General features: G+C 46.5%; 1 protein-coding gene across 1 annotated transcript in view; it reads left to right on the forward strand.

Moving 5' to 3' along the window:
• CDCP1 (CUB domain containing protein 1) overlaps positions 1–16,831 on the forward strand; it is a 54,093-nt gene that overhangs the window by 9,257 nt on the left and 28,005 nt on the right. The gene's annotated exons all lie outside the window — the stretch shown is intronic.

Below are 16,831 nucleotides of genomic sequence, written 5' to 3' on the forward strand. Positions count from 1 at the left end.
TGTACTAGTCTGTCCTGGAACAAATTCCTCAGTAATGAGAATTGTTATGACTTTGTGCTGTGGTTTAGATATTTGTCCCCTCCAGATCTCATGTTGAAATTGGGTCCCCGAAGTTGGAGGTAGGGCCTTATAGGGGGTGTTTGGGTCGTGGGGGTGAATCCCTCTGAGGTGAGTGAGTTCTCACTCTACTAGTTCCTGCAAGAGCTGGTTGTTGAAAGAGCCCAGCACCTCCCACCTTGCTTCCTCTCTTGCCGTGTGATCTCTGCACAGGCTGGCTCTGCCTTCTGCCATGAGTGGAAGCAGCCTGAGGCCCTCACCAGGTGCCCAATCTTGAATCTTCCGGCCAGCAGAACTGTGACCTCTTTTCTTTATAAATTACCCAGCCTGGGTATTCATTTACAGCAACACAAAATGAACTAAAACACTTTGATTATTTGAATTGGGCCCAAGAAGAACATTTAGATTTTCAATAGACAGTCAACCTGAACCAAAGTCCATAATCTATTACAGTCTGTGTAACCAGGTCCCTTTGGGGAGACACTGAAGTAGTTTTCAGGTTTTGCTACCTACACACTGTGCTTCAGTTATTATCCCAGTACAGTCAACTTTGGGCACAGGCCAGGATATCTGTGGGGGGAATTCCTACAAGTGGAGCTGCTGGATTAAAAGCTGTATGAAATTGTTCTCGAAGACACTAGAACAAGGTTTTAAACACTGTTTGTGAGTGAGCACCTACACATACACGTATTTCCTGTTAGCCGAAGAACTGACCAGACCAGTTTTATACAACTTAGATGTCATGCCCAGTTACACTTGAGACGTGGATGAGAACACTGCAGTGGGCTTCCGAGGACTCCAGCTGTCCTTGTGACCAGGTGTCATAAGCCGAGACTGGGCTGGAGCATGCCAGAAAGCCAGAGCTAAATCTCTGTGCACTGGAGCCTGGCAGGGCCCTGGCCTTTAATCCCTGCTGAGAGATGGGGACTTACTCCAGAACTGACCTGGAAGTTGCTGACGATCTTATCAGACACTTCAGCCTTGGGCTAAATCTGTTAGGGGCAAGTTCTGATCTTGTCAAAACAGGGGAGAGGTGTATCCCATGGGCACCATAAAACTCTAGGTGAGCATCTTCTCCTCCTTGCCCTGGTGGCTGGAGACTAGAAACAACCCAAAGGTCACTAGATGCCAGTTAAATAAATTATGCTACATCCAAACAAGGAATACTAGGCAACCTTTTAAAAGAATGAGGTAGCTCTTTGTAAACTGAGGTGGAGTAATATATTATGAAGAGAAAAACACAAGGTTCAAAACAGTAGGTATGGCATGCAACCTTTTGGCAAAATAAAATGAAATAAAGTAGGGGTGATATATAGATAAACACATAAATATTCATAGATTACCTCTGGAAGAACGTACAAAAAACTGGTAATAATTGTTGCCTATGAGAACCAAATTCAAGGGTAAGAGAAAGACATTTGCTATTCAAGTCTTTTATTTAATTTTATTTTGTGCTTCCTATATTATTTATCTAAATGTAAAAATTATTTTTCAGCTCTATTGAGGTGTAATGTACATACCATAAAACTCACCTATATCAATTGTACAACTTGATGCATCTTGTCAAGTGCGTGATACAACATTGCCATCACCCTGCAGAGTTCTTCCACACCCCTTTGCAGTCAATTCCTGCCCCTTAGCCCCTGGCAACTACTTACTTGCCTTCTATCACCATAGTTTTGCCTTTAAAATATTTATAAATTTAAAATAATTCAAATATAATATAAAATAAATATAATTAAAAATGATTCAAAGCCACATATGAGTACAGCACTCAGTAGTTTTTTTGCCTTAAAACAAATTGCTCAAGAAGAGACTCTGTCTTCAAAAGAGTCGGAAGTTGCTTCCTGCAAGAATTTGGTTGTGTAGAAGGGATGGAGCAGAAATGTTAAGTCACTAGGATCAAGAAACTGATGACCAAAGCTGTCTTCTCCCCTTGGAACAACTGTTCTTGAAGAGCAACTTGTTGTGTCGTGTTTTGTTTTGTTCTTTATCTGCTTTTAGGGCCTAGCACTAAGCAGGCCTAGAGAATTTGATTTTTGTCTACTTTGCCTTGAAAAGATCTAGCCCAGTCCTGGGTCATTTTGGTAATAAATTCCATTCATTCCGCAGATGTTGGAGGCCTCTGTGCATCCAGCTCAGTATGCCCCTGCCCCCTGCCTTCTAGGGGTTCCCCATCTAGAAGGGATTTAAACATGTAAACCACGGACTGCAAATTGGTGGCCTAGGGAGTTTGGCCTGTTTCTATTTGGTGTGTTTTGAAAAAAGCTAACTTACAAAGTATTTGGTAGAGCATGCACCCTCAGACTCAACAAAGCCCCTCTTCCCTATGTTGCCATTTATATGTGATAAGTACAGCAAGAGAGATATGTGTAAGAATTGCAGTAAAGTTTGCAATAAAGTTTCCATAGGCAGGAAAAGAGAAGGCACTGTCTGTGGTCTGTGGGACATCATTAACAAAACCCTGAGATTGGCCCTGGCTCCGTTATTAAATACCACTAATCCTACAGTGTTGTTTTAATATTTAAAACGGCATCTCCCACCATCTCTGAAATGACACCTTGCTAAATGATCCATTATCTGGAAAGATGTAATTCAGAGTTGATCCTTCAATGTCTCATTTATAACTGGAGACCAGCTATATGAGCAAAGTAGAATATAGTTGAATGAGGATTAATGCTTCATCACTCTGAATTTTCTAACTGGATTTTGTTCACATCCTCCTCTTCCTTCCCTGGCAATAGTTCTTAGCAGTAGGACCAACTCCTACTGTAAGGAAGGAATATGGTTCCTGAAAAGGAAAGTGCTCTAACCCACAATCTCTCTCTCTTTCGGGAATAACCATCTGCTTTTTTTCTTCCGTCCACCAACACAATGTGCTTGGAGCCAGGCTTCTCAAAGCCCCCATCTCAGCGTTCTTGGTCCCTACACTTAGTTTTTCACATCCCTGCATTTTTGGCAGAATTATCTTAAGATCACTGGCTAGTCCCAATACTGGCCCTGTCCAGGTGCCCATAGGGACCATCCTAATTGATGTAACACCTTCCATAATGACTGTCCTTGTTGGTCTTCATCCACAATGGCTGAACACCTTCCATCATGGCTGTCCTCATTGTCTTAACTGCTTCCATGTCAATGCCTTCTGTAGCAGCCATGGACATACCTCCCGTAATGACTAACCTTGTTGATATGTTATCTCCATAATGGCCTTCCTCGTTGACATAACACCTTCCATAATCACTAACTTTGATGTAACATTTTCCATCATGGCCATCCTCATTGATATAACACCTCCTGAGGGCTGCCCTGGCCCCTCTGGGTGAGGAGAGCATGTGCCTGTCTGACCCCAAAGATCTCCTGGAGTGTGCTGCCTTTCTTTGTTGACCTGTTTACCCTGGGCTGTCTGGTTTGCCTGAAGAATCACTTTATTGACCTGGTCCATGGTCATTTATAAGGATTTCATTCAAAAACTTATTCCCCATCTAAGTCTATGCGCCCCCCCCTTTCAGCCCCACTTTAAGATTGCTGGACACAACAACAACAAAAAAGGTGCTAATCCCTAGCCCCTAAAATAGGAGGTTTAAACTGAAGGATGTATTCCCAGTTGGCTGCCCTGGTCCCTGGGATGGTGATACACCCACATTCCCTAGTCAGGTCCCCCTAAGTGATTAATAGGTTGGGCCTTTGCAGTTAAGAAACAGGTAGACCTAAGGCCTCCAAAAGACCAGTTTCAGCCCTCCCTCATTTGGTACTTGGTGGAGGCTGACACCCCCGATGGCCACTGCTCTCATGCCCTGGCTGCCGGGGTGGGTGCGACAGTCTGTCCTTCCACTGCAGCAAGGAAGGAGTGGGGGCCGGGTCAGCTAGTGGCCATCCTTCAGACAGTGGTAAAGCAGAACAGAGGTTGCTGCAAAGTACTGAAGTAAAGGCAGTGATGGAGGCGGTGAGGCCATCAGAGACAGGATGGGCAGATGCCATTTCTGGGTGCCCAGCACTTGTCATTAATGAGGAAGAGTTTGGGGGAGGCAAACTGAGAGGCAAGCTCACAGGCCAAGGGAGGGGCCCATGTTAGCTGGAGAGTCTTGCCCTGGATGGCTGGCCTCCTTCCCACCTGTGGAACATCTTCTGTGACCACAGGAGCCTCCCTACGTGGGTAAAGGGCGGGGTGGACGGTCAGAGAGGTGTTTGGAAAGGAAACACCGGCACTTCTGTCCGTGTTGCTGGTGTTGAATGGTACAAGCTGAAGTGAGTCTCTGACCACTGCCCCTCTCTAGCTGGAGTTCGAGGCAAACACTGGGGCCCAGGCCACCCAGCAGCCTGTGGCCAGGAGGGTGGACATCCTAGAGTAGCGGAAGGTGCATGGGCTTTAGAGTCAGGCAGTGCTGGGTTTCAAGCTCAGCTGTGTGTCTTCCCAGCTGAATTTAAACAATTTACCTAAAAGAAATGTGTAGAAAGTGCCGGGCATGCAGCAGATGCTGAACCAACAGGGGGTGCTAAGTGCTGGTGCCCTCTCCCACAGCCCTCAGCCAGCCCCGACACAGCCCACCTCTTCTGGATTCTGGATTTTAAAGCCAGGCGCCCCACTGTGTGGCTCCCTGATTTCTGGTTTTTGTCTAGGGCTCTTGCTTAGCATCAAGGTGAGACCATGAGCCGCTAGTGCTCCTGGCCACAGCGTGGCCTCTTTTCTGACCCACTTGCCTCCCTCCCTGTCACCTTCCAGCATCTGAACACTAAAGTTTTGCAGTAAATATAATGCTTTAGACATCCTCATTGATGTACCATTTCCGTAAAGGCTGGCCTCGTTTACGTAACACCTTCCATGATGGTAACTCAGCTCTGATGCGGGCTTAGCAGCCCAAACCATACGTCAGACTTGTCCAAACTTCTTTGAGTGAGCAGCTCAGCAGGTGCTACAGAAACTCCCCATCTTTCCATGAGTCCTGCATTGTTTTTCCATTGCTGCGTAACAATTGCCACAAACTTGGTGGCTTAAAACAACACCCATTTATTAGCTCACAGTTCTGTAGGTCAGAAGTCCAGATACACACGGCATGGATAAGTTCTCCGCTCAGGGTCTCAAAAGGCTAAACTCAAGATGTTGGCCAGGCTGCATTCTCACGAGCTTGTGGTCTTCTAAGTGCAATGGTTGTAGCAGAATTCAGCTCCTGTGTCTGTAGGTCTAGGTCCCCCTTTCCTTGCTGGCTGTCAACCGAGGCTGCTCTCAGCTCTTAGAGACCACTTGCACGCTTTGCCGTGTGGCGCCCCCATCTTCAACACCGACTACAGAGAATCTCCCCATGCGGAATCCCTTTCACACGTCAGCTCTCTTTTTCCAGGAAAAGCCCGGTCTCTTTTAAGGGTTCACTAATGAGGCCAGACCCACGCAGGACAATCTCCATTACTGCAAGACAGCTGTGCCATCCAGTGTAACCCAGTCGGGCTGGCGATGCCCCGTCGTATTCAGAGTCCCTCCCACACTCCAGGGGAAGAGATTGTGCCAGGGCGTGGGTCAGGGAGGTCCTCCTAGGATCCTGCGCACCCCGGGTGCAGCGGCTCAGGGGCTCTGTCCCCTCCATGGGAGAGGCGATGATTGTGGCCATCACTGGTCACGGGCCTGCCATGTGCCCAGCTGTGCACAGATGGTCTCATTCCAATACTTGTAAAAGCCCCACATAGGTGACCTTTTTAGCTGAATATTGCCGATGAAAAACCTGTGGTTCAGAGAGGTAAGGCGGTTTGTCCACAGTGGCCCAGCCAAGTGATGAAGTGATGGGCACTCAAAGTGGGAGTGTGACTCACATCGGGTGGAGTGATGGGGTCCAGAACAAGTCTCCATTAACAGAACTTCCTCTCCCGCTACCTCCTCTCCTCCCCTAGGAGCAGGTTTGCACAGCTGCAGGCTGAGTAAAGCAGAGCTGGGCTGTGGGGACAGAGGACTCGCTGCCACCTCCCCCCATCTCTAGAGTTAGCCTTTGGAGGGCAAAGAATAATAAGGTAGATACAGGCTGATAAAACCTTCTGGAAAAGCCCATTTTAAACTAAATTTATTTTTAGTTTAACCAGCTCATAGCTTACGTTCAGGCAAGCAAGAAAGTTTTCTTTTACATTGCTCCTACCGCCAAAGAATACAACGCTGTTAGCCCGTCTCTTGGAGGCCTGTCCCCAGCGACATCCCTTGCTCCACCTGCAGCCCAGAGAGAGAACGAGGTCTCCGAGTGCAAAGTGCAATGGCTAACAGGCTACGCAACGCGCCGACCAGGTTCCCACTAATCAGGGAAATGCTCCTTCTTATTTTTCATAACCTTTTGCCATCAAAAAGAGTATTCTAGTTATTGGCATCATTTTTGTTTAAAGAACAGTTTCTGTCCCCCAACCCCCCACCCAAGGGATTATTATGCATATGTGTGAATCTGAGTCTATGTAGTTTTGGTCAATTTGGGGTTGTTATTCAAATCAATAATTAGCAATTAATTCTCACCTACAAATAAATGAAACAAGCCAGACACGAAAGGACAAATACCGTTTGATTCCCCTTATGTGAGTAGTGAGATTCGTAGAGACAGAGTAGAACGGTGGTTGCCAGGGCTGTGGGGACCAGTGCGTACAGAGTTTCTGCTTCAGATCATGAAACGTTCTGGAGACGGATGATGGTAATGGTGACACAACGATGTGAATGTGCTTGATGCTACTGAACTATGCACTTAAAAATGGTTGAAAATGATAAAGTTTACATATGCATATTTTACCATAGTAAAAAAGTGAAAAAAATACCTGCAGGGCTTCTTTGTGGGCATACTTTTCCCTTTTCCTTTTTTTATTGATTTGGGTTTTTTTACCACAATAAAAAATTATTTTTTTTTCAAAAAGAGGAGTAAAGCATGCCTTATAATTCTGAGGCTTGCTTTGTGAATGTATTATTGTATTGGATCCTACACTCGATCGTAGCCAAGAGGCAGAGAAGTGATTATTGTATTGGATTCTGCTGCTAGAATCTGCTCCTGCTAAAAAGGAGGCTTCTGCACACTGGAGGCTCCTTCTCTCATAAGGCCCAAAGACAACATCCACAAGCCGCCCCCCCCCTCCCAGTATAGCTCACTGCACCTAGGGTTCAGATCACAAGCAAGGACCATTTTGTCAGAAGCCAATAGGTTTTTCTCCTCCATCTTCAGTGTTGTGCAAAAAGCAATTCATTGTAGCAAGAACTGTGAAGCTTTGCAAGAACCTAGTACCTTGAGGGCAGAGACTGAGTAATTTATGGATGAGACTTCATGCCCACACCACGCAGGCACAAAGAGGGACTTAGAAAGTGTTCGGTGCGTGTCCAGAGGGCCGGAGGGACAGTTGAGCTTCTCAGTCATCAAAGTTTCACATAATGGTTTTTCTAAGTTTTAAAAATTGTTTTATTGAGATGTACAATAAAGTATATAAATCTTAAGTGTACAACTTGATAAATTTTATATTTGTATATATGTGTGTATGTGTGTGTGTGTGTGTGTGTGTGTGTGTGTGTTTGGTAACATTAGGAACATTCCAGCACCATCCCAGATCCCATTCAATACCTGCCCTCCCTCCAGCTTCACTATTCTGACTTATACAAGGATAGATTGGTTGGTTTTGTCTTCTTGACCTGCATATAACTGGAATTATACAACACGTAGTCTTTTGTGTGTGGATTCCTGTTTAATCATCTTCCTGCTGACCTTTTATCGGAAGAACTTGAACAATTGTTTAATCTCTGATGGCAAAGTCGGACCATTGGAATGAAGTCCTCTAGGGTGGGAAACTAAAGAAACTGGATATTCAGTGACTTGCAAGCGTTTAGCAGGTGGGGGAGGAGAGCCATGGGCCTCGTCTGTGTGTGTCCCTGAGCGTACGTACAAATGGGCTTTTTAATCTACTCTTTGGCTCTTCCCCATCCATCCTTGGGATCCTCAGTGACTTTCATGGTCGGCATGACTCACACTTCAAGGTCTAACTAAACGAATCTTTTTAACATTTCATAAAATGTTAATGTGATTTAAAGCAACCCTGTGACATTTTAGCATAGCGCCATGAATTATTTACAGTGGTCATAAACTGAGTTATAGCTGTTGTTTGATTCTGCAATTCCCATGTTCAAAGTCTGTTATTATGCAGTTCTCTTACCTCTCTGGTCCTGTTTGAAATCGTTTCTCCACCTAGTGCACTTCGATTGAATCTGGAGTTAAAGTCCGAGTTTCGGGCTAGGAAGGAGCCTTAAAACAGCCAGGGTCCCAGAGGGGTTTGTATACAGATGTGTCTGTTTGCTGCAGACTGTGGCCCAGGCAGGGCCCACAGCTAGTCATAGGTCTAACATGCAGCTCTAATATGGCGTGCGTGTTTGATCATAAAAGGGAAAAATATGAACACAATAGGAGGATTTGGATGGTTGCATGCAAACCCATCGCCACTTTAGTAAAATAATTCAAAGCATAAGCTCTGCAGTTGATCGCTAGCATTGTTTTGGGGGAATGGATCAGTTAGTAACTTTAGATAATAAATAACTTGTATCATTGCATATAATTTTCTTTCCTAAGAAGTTTAGGAATGAAGAAAACAGTAGCGAGTAAATGTATGACCACAACAGTTCCCTGTTTTGATAAACTGTTCCAACAAATTGGATTGACTACACATGCACACAGGTTGTTTTTAACCTTGCTATTGGAACTTTATTTTACAGTCCTCTGTAATCATTCTAAGTGCTATGTGAACTATTTTAAAGGGATTATGCATCCCTTTTACTGAGAAGGTGGGGACCTGATGTCCCTTGAGCCCTGAGGTTTGGATGTAACTCTGGAAGTTGGGAAATTGTTCATTGTTGTATCCCGGCACGTGGCCTGGATGGCAGCTCCTGGCAAAGTTACCTGGAGTGACGTGGCCAGAGTCAGCCTTCACCAGCATCTTCACACCAGGTTGTCTTTGCTTCCCACTCCCACGGTGCATGCTCTTGTCCGACTCCCCAGGGCCTTCTGCCCTGCCCTGACCTCCCGGTGCAGTCCTGTGTCCCGGCCCCACGCCGGGTAGAAATTTGCACTTGATCGTTCCCCTTTATTTATAGCTGTGGTCTATGTCCAGTCCTTCCTGGGTGTTAACTGACCATCGCAGTGTTTAGCGTATAGGATTAAAATGTGGCCCTTTCCTGCAGAGAGCCCATGAGGCTCTAATGGCGGAATGGCCTCCCGTGGCACAGGATCTTCGTTTGGGAAGTGCACCTGCTACTGGGGCTGGGATCCCCCCGACACCCCTTCCTCCAGATCTCCAAGAGAAACCTGAAGCATCCCCCCAGCTTGCCCCAACTGCCATACTTGCCCCACCTTCTCTCTGGGGGTGCCTGGCAGGCAGTCGCCATTCCTCATCCCTTTACTTCTAAGAGAATGAGAGATTTGCCCTGGTGCCGCGACAGGCTTGGACAGGCTGCTTTCCCCCCAGCCAGCCCTGGGAATATGGTGGGAGGAGTGGGAGGGGGTCCTCCTTGACTTCCAAACCAGTGGACAAGTGGCTTCCCAGCTCAGATACCCAGAAGGACAGGTGGGGGGTCTCTATTGTAGGAAGAAGCATTTCCTGCCGAGCCAAACCAGAAGCCTGGTTGAAGTTGACTCAAACTTGGGTCTGATTTCTCCCATGAGTCTTGTTGACAGTGACCTGGAGTAGTGAGGCCTGCAGGCTGGGGCTTCTGTAGGATGCTTTGCTGCCAAGACCTGGCCCTAGGCCTTCATTCCCAGTGCTTTGTTCTAGAATCATAACTGCTTTTCTTTTGCCACCAACTCAGCCACATGAACCTCCCGTGCCCACAGCCCCCCTGCAGACCCCATGAAGCTGTGGCGCCATCAGTAGCTGAACCATGCCTGTTTCCCTTCCTTAGAACTTGACACCTGGACACCACCAAAAACCACACACAAAAGAACAGCCGCACCCTAAACACTTCAAATTCCAGAAAAATAAATCTTAAGTTTAAATTCAAACTACTCTTTCAAATTACTCAGAAATGAAGAAGGATTTGCAGTAACACAGTGTGCCCGTCGGACCATTTTACACAAATATCTTTCCCTTTTGCTATCTGGAGATCCCCTGGCAAGGCAGCAGCTTGGAAATGTTTTATTCTGCCTTGATTAATTTTGTGGGTGAGAACAAACCACCATCATCGAAAAGTTCCTGCTTGTGCGTGGCATTCTTTATGCAGGGCTAGCTCTGCTCAGCAGTCATTTATTACGCCCCAGCTCCAGAGTCAGACTGCTGGGGCACAAAAACCTGTCCCTGCCTCTTACTAATCACATATGCCTGGGCAGCTTACTTAACCGTGTGAGCCTCAGTTTCTTCCTCTGTAAAATGGGATTAATGTTAGAACTGACTCTATGGAGTAGTTGGGGGATTTGTAAGTACTTAACCAGACGTGAACGTGGAGGCTGGCTCGTATGAAGCCATCCTTGAACGTCTGTTGTTACTTAGGCAGGCCTAGAGTCTGGGTTCCCAAGGCTCCCCATTCAAGAGAGACCGATCAGCCCCGGACATGGCAACTTGCGTTCTGGTTCTTTCATGTGGAAATTAACTGTTTCCAAGTAGGCACGTGTATGGTCTTCCTGTCGTTGGTGAGACTTACAGTTCAGTTTACCAGGCTGTAGATGGGCCTGGCCAAGCCAACGACGGATTAATTTAGGATGTCTAAACCAGTGTCCCTCCACTGCCTTCAGGCCTCACTGCCTCACGTCTGCTGGATTAGTAAGACTCAGGCTTGGTGATGACAGTTCGGCACCCCCTTCCCCAAAGCAGGCCCCGTTAAAATGGTTATGGTGGTGGTGCCCCCGTTCCCTTGGTATCAGCCAACACCTCCATTCATTTAATAAGAATGGCAGCTGATCCTCTGCCGCTGGGTGGCTTGACCCACCTCGGCAGCCTCCGTGAGGGCAGCGCGGTGTGGTACCTGGTGTGTGGAGGGTGCAGGGGGGCTAAGGTTGAACCAGAATGTCTCGCTGCTTCCTGAGCACAGCAGACTTAGAGAAGTGAGATCACTTCTCTGAGTCTCAGCGGAATGGCAGAGTCACATGAGTCTACACATTAGGAAAAGCCTTAATAGCCAGTGAGCATGGCCCGGGCAGGTGAGGCAGGTCAGGTGTTCAGAGTTTAAGGAAGCACTCATACTCATGCAGCCCTGAAAGTGAGTGCCTCCTTACGGTTTGCCTCTAGTCTCTTGACCTGCCTCACCTGGTCCTCACCTAGCCAGCCATGGCTCGAGGCTTTAGACTCAGGGCCAAGCTGGTGCTATAGCCGTCTGCTTCACATCCTTCAGTGGGGCCCTTCACTAGTAGTAGTTGTCATATGCTGAGGCACAGAGAAGCTAAGGAGAGGCCCAAGGAGGCACAGCTGGTGAGTGGCAGAGCCAGGAATCGACCCTAGGCAGTCTGACTCTAGCATCTGCACTCTTAACCCCTACACAGAGCTGCTGAGGTGTGCTATTCCCTGTGAGTGAAGCCCAAACTCCACAGCCAACAACCAAGCCCTCGCTCCCTTCTCCAGCCTCCTCTACCCACCCAACCAAGCTCCTTGGAGTCTATGCTTTTCATACCTCAGTGCCTTTGCACCTGCTTTTCCTTCCACTCATCCCACTATCCCTGCTTGGCAAACTCCTATCCATTTTTCAAGACCCGTGTTAAGTTAGTTGTGCCTCCTCTGTGTAGCCTTCCTTGACTACCACCCCCAGACGGTTGATAGCCGACCCTCAGTGTCTTCGGAGTGCCTTGAACTTTGTTGGTGCCTTCAATCTGCTATCTGGCAGGGTCTGGGGAGCAGACAGCCCTGCAAGTGTCCATCCAATTTATGTGAATTCAACAGTGGCTCCCTGTAGGGAGTTAAGGTGGGGAGAAATCGTTCAAATGGTGTCAGTGTCCCCTCGGGTGGATGTCAGGTAGGGGGCAAATCACTGTCTCTTCTGCTGGTGTCACTTCCTGGAGTTCTCATGGTGTGAGCATCCACCATTTAATGAAATGTATTTTGCAGACCTGCCCCTAAAAGCAGATCACTCCTTCATCTGGTGCTCCCCCTGAGAAGCAGGCATCTGCTCCGTGGATGGAGGAGGCACCAGCCGGTGGACTTGTTGAGAGCGGGATGTTGGTCAGCAATGTGACCTCTTCCCAAGAGAGGACAGGGCCACTTTGGCCATCGTGATTTTCCCCTTGAGAGCTTGCTTTGGAACTTGACTCCCACGGAAGCCGTGAGCGATCAGCCATGCGGATTCACGATTGTGCTTCTTCGTTTCCGTGTCTGTCTCCCTCAGCATCCTGGGTGCACCTCCAGGGCACCGTGCATCTTAATATGTATCTCTTGGTGCCCAGGCTGAGCCCAGTGCTGGCTGGGAGCTGCTCGGTTCATCTTCCTTGGACAGAGAGTGAATGAGAGCTGAGCCTCCAGGAAACCACACCCAGAACTGAGGCAACTGGTTCCAACCCGTCTAAAAATTTGAAATTTGCATTTGTCAGTCTTTTGAACGGCATTTGACAAATGTGGAAGAAAATGACTTCCCTGGTATTTACCTGGGGGCATTCCCTTCCTTGCATTCGTTTCCCCTGCTATACTGGAGAATGGCAAAGAAACAGGATGGTAAGGAGAAGAAATAAAGAGACATCTGTGATGTGGTGATTAATGAATGCTGAATAATGAATGGTGATTAAAACAATTGGAAATTCCCACTTGAGAAGGCACTAGTGAGGCGGAAACTTGCAAACTGTCCTAATAAGGAGAGGAGGGGAAGCAGGCGAGCTGGAGAAGAAAGCCGTGACTCAGGAGCCCACGCCCGGTGCCTGGCGAGCCTTCCTGAAGGCTCTGAGCCCGGGAGCCCACACACTGCTGCAGTGAAGGTCAGCTTGGATTGCTTCCAGCCTGTGAGACCTCAAAATCACACCAAGATCTGGAGGATTGTCTCGGTTTCTCTGAACCTGGATAATAGATCTTCTGAAACATTAGACCAATAAAATACCAAATTCCTGGGGACAGAAAAGAAAGAGATGTTGAAGAAGAAAACGCCTATCCATTTTCTTTAAATCACAGCGCATTTATCAAGGGCTCAGATGTGCCAGGCCTGACTGGGGGGTCGGGGGGAGGCAGAGATTTTATTCCACAGTGTTAGTGTTTCCAATTTCAAGGTTTGATTGATGGCGGTGAGTAGGGATGAGGAAAAAGCGTGCAAGCACAATATTCTCAAACTGCAAGCATTTGTGATCAAATGAGCTTATAAGTTATTCTACTCAAGCATGGAGGTCTTTCTGCTACTTTTATTACAGTGAAGTAAGTGCCTCCAGAGTGGTAGAATTGGTGGGGGGAAGAGTCCACATTTCAAGGTCGAATCGTTATCTTCTCACTCTTGCTCTCCCCTCTCGCTGACGTGTTTATCATTTAGGATGGAAGGGGCAGTTAAAAATGACAGTCATGTTGGTGAAATGTCCTTGGTTGTGACTCTAGGAAACAGCCTATCATATAAATCATCTCCTCCTCCTGCAGAGGGGGACAAAACGAGGCTCTGCTGAGCATATGTCTTTAGTTTAGTGTTTCCTCTGAACTATGAGCTGAAAGCCAGGTGGGGATCTCTCAAGCCCAAATTCTCTGGTCTGGGCTACTGAAGAATAGATACGAACTATGCTGGACAGTAGAACATGCTGGGTTGGTCGTCTCAAAGTCAGAGCAAAGAACATGGTCCGACGTTAAAAGTATACCACCTGCCGGGCGCGGTGGCTCACGCCTGTAATCCTAGCACTCTGGGAGGCTGAGGCGGGTGGATTGCTCAAGGTCAGGAGTTCGAGACCAGCCTGAGCAAGAGCAAGACCCCGTTTCTACTAAAAAATAGAAAGAAATGATCTGGACAACTAAAAATATATATAGAAAAAATTAGCCGGGCATGGTGGCGCATGCCTGTAGTCCCAGCTGCTTGGGAGGCTGAGGCAGTAGGATTGCTTGAGCCCAGGAATTTGAGGTTGCTGTGAGCCAGGCTGATGCCACGGCACTCTAGCCAGGGCAACATAGTGAGATTCTGTCTCAAAAAAAAAAAAAAAAAAAAAAAAAAGTATACCACCTTACAAGGCTTCATCTTCCTTGTTTGCAAAATGTGTTTGCATAAAAATATGAATTATTTAGACCCCAAATACAAAATACAAACAACAGAGGTAGCATTAGTAATTCACAAAGGAAGGATTGGTATATTCAATAATTAGAGCTGGGACAGTTGACTTTCCATAAGGAAAAAATAAAATAAAAGTGAATCCCTACCTCTCACCATAGACCATAAAAAGTATTTCCAAGGCAGATCCCCAGGTCTATGTTAGCCCTACTGGGGCTTGGAACTTGTATCATTTTTAAAAGCTCTCCACAGACCATTTGAAAGTCCCTAGTCTAGACTATTAACTCCCTGAGGGCAGGGACTCTGGCTGTTTTTGTCATTAAATTGTTTGCCCCAAGTGTGGTCCCTGGAATAGATTTTTTTTTTACTTTTTTATTTATTGGTTTATTTTAGAGACAGGATCTCACTCTGTCACCCATGCCGGAGTGCAGTGGTGCAGTCATAGCTCACTGTAACTTTGAACAATGTCTGGGCTCATGTGATCCTTCCACCTCAGCCCCCCAAGTAGCTGGGACTACAGGTGCATACATTAGCTACCATGCCCAGCTAATTTTTCTATTTTTTGTAGAGATGGAGTCTCGCTATGTTGTCCAGGCTGGTCTCAAATTCCTGGGCTCGAGCGATCCTCCTGCCTGGGCCTCACAAAGTGCTGGGATTATAGGTGCGAGCCACCACACCCAGACAGAATAGATTATAAACCCAGAATTTGTTGAATGAATACATGATTTCAAAGATTCTAAAATAATGAATTTTTAAAAAGAAATTATACATTTTTCTTTGGATGTCATTAATAATAGAATGGATTGTTATATGCCCAGAATTATTTGGGGTACTGACCTGGCTGAAAACAGGAGAGAAGAACCAAGTGGAGAGATTTTGGTAAGATCAGCATTGGTCTTCTCTGAATCTAATTTAAAGAGATTTAAAAATATTACACATACCTTGACAGAAACTAAGCCCACCCCAAAATATTATTCTTTTACTCATTTATTAAGTGCCTACTTTGTGTGGAAACACAATCTTTTTAACACTTGAGTTTTTTTCTTTTTATCTTTAAGGTATAACTTACGTTTTAAAAAGTCATCAATTTTAAGCATACAATTTGATGAATTTTGACATTTGTATACAACATATAATCACCAGTGCAGTCAAGATACAGAACTGGCCAGGTACAGTTGCTTACACCTGTAATCCCAGCACTTTGGGAGGCCGAGGAGGGAGGATCACTTGAGGCCAGGAGTTGGAGGCTGCGGTGAACTGTAATTGTGCCACTGCACTCCAACCTGGGTGACAGTGGGAGACCCTGTCTCACACATACGCACAAAAGATACAGAACAGTGCCCTCATCCTACAAAGTCTGCTGGGCCCCTTGGCACTCCATCCCCTCTCTCCATCCCCAGCCTCAGGCACCTGCTGATCTGCTTCTTGTCTAACACTTAATTAAAATCATCATCATAGAGTCAGGACTTTTTAAACAATGCTTTGGTCAAAGGGTAAAAAAGCAGACAGAAGGGGAAATGAGAATGAGAAGGAAACTGGATGCAGCTTCACTTGACAGGGGAATTAGCCTGACTTAGAGACCAGGGGTGGAGGCCAGGAGAGTACGCCAAGCCTTCGGAGCCTGGGTGCACCAAGAATGTCTTACAAATAATCTGGTAAGACATTTTTATGATTACAGAGAAAGAACACACGAGTTGTAATATACAGCTCAGATAGCGATCTGACAACTGGGTTTCTGAACATGGGTCTGGATTCATTTTTAATCTGATGTCGGAAAGAACCCCTAAGCTCAGAAGATTCGAAATGGCCATGCTGCTTAAAGACGAAGCATTTGAGTAAATAGAACGTCTGCCTCAGAGAATGTATTCTCTCTCTCAGGCTATTCACTAAAAGACTCATAGTCCCTCGTTCCCGCCAAGATTTATTAGTCCAACTGAAATACGGCAATGTTGTGTGTCTGTGAGCAACTAAAAGCAGCAAAGACAAGAACACAGGGACTGTGGTTTTACATGGAGCTGTTTTGGGGCTTGAAACTTCTTGCCCCCACGTGGGCACCAGGTGCTGGCTAGGACCTGTGCAGCCGTGTGCAAAAGAGAATGTGCTGTAAGATTCCGTTTATAGGAAGGTCTAGATCAGGCAAAACTAATTGATCATTTTCTGGGACCAGGAGTGGAGTTTCACTGCAAAGCGACACCAAGGGGACTTTTGAGAGTGATGAAAATGTTTTTATGTTTTGATTGTGGTGGTCATGTGGGTGTATACATTTGTCAAAACTTAAAATGAGCAGGTCCTTTTGAACGTATGTAAATTATACCTCAATAAAGTTGATTTAAAAAAGTAAATTTTTGAAAAGAGGAGAAAAGGCATAGGTGGGAAACAACGGAAACTCTGGTTAGATTGCTGTTCATTCACTCACTGCCTATCAGTCACCTTTCATGTACAGGCGTCGTAACAGGTACTGACGAGCTTTTCGCACCAGAACACAGGACAGTGAGTCACCAACTCTGGCCCCGTAAGTCTATGTGACCCCTGGGTTTCCTCCACAGCCCTCACCTACAAACGGACGTCCCGTCGTCCACTGCTCCCAGGCCATCAGCTGCACAGAGACCCACAGTCTGGACCCAAGTTAGGGCAGAGGCATTGGCTACTAAGGAG

Source organism: Propithecus coquereli, unplaced genomic scaffold (assembly GCF_000956105.1).
Source record: "Propithecus coquereli isolate 6110/MARCELLA unplaced genomic scaffold, Pcoq_1.0 Scaffold1, whole genome shotgun sequence".
Classification (NCBI taxonomy): domain Eukaryota; kingdom Metazoa; phylum Chordata; class Mammalia; order Primates; family Indriidae; genus Propithecus; species Propithecus coquereli.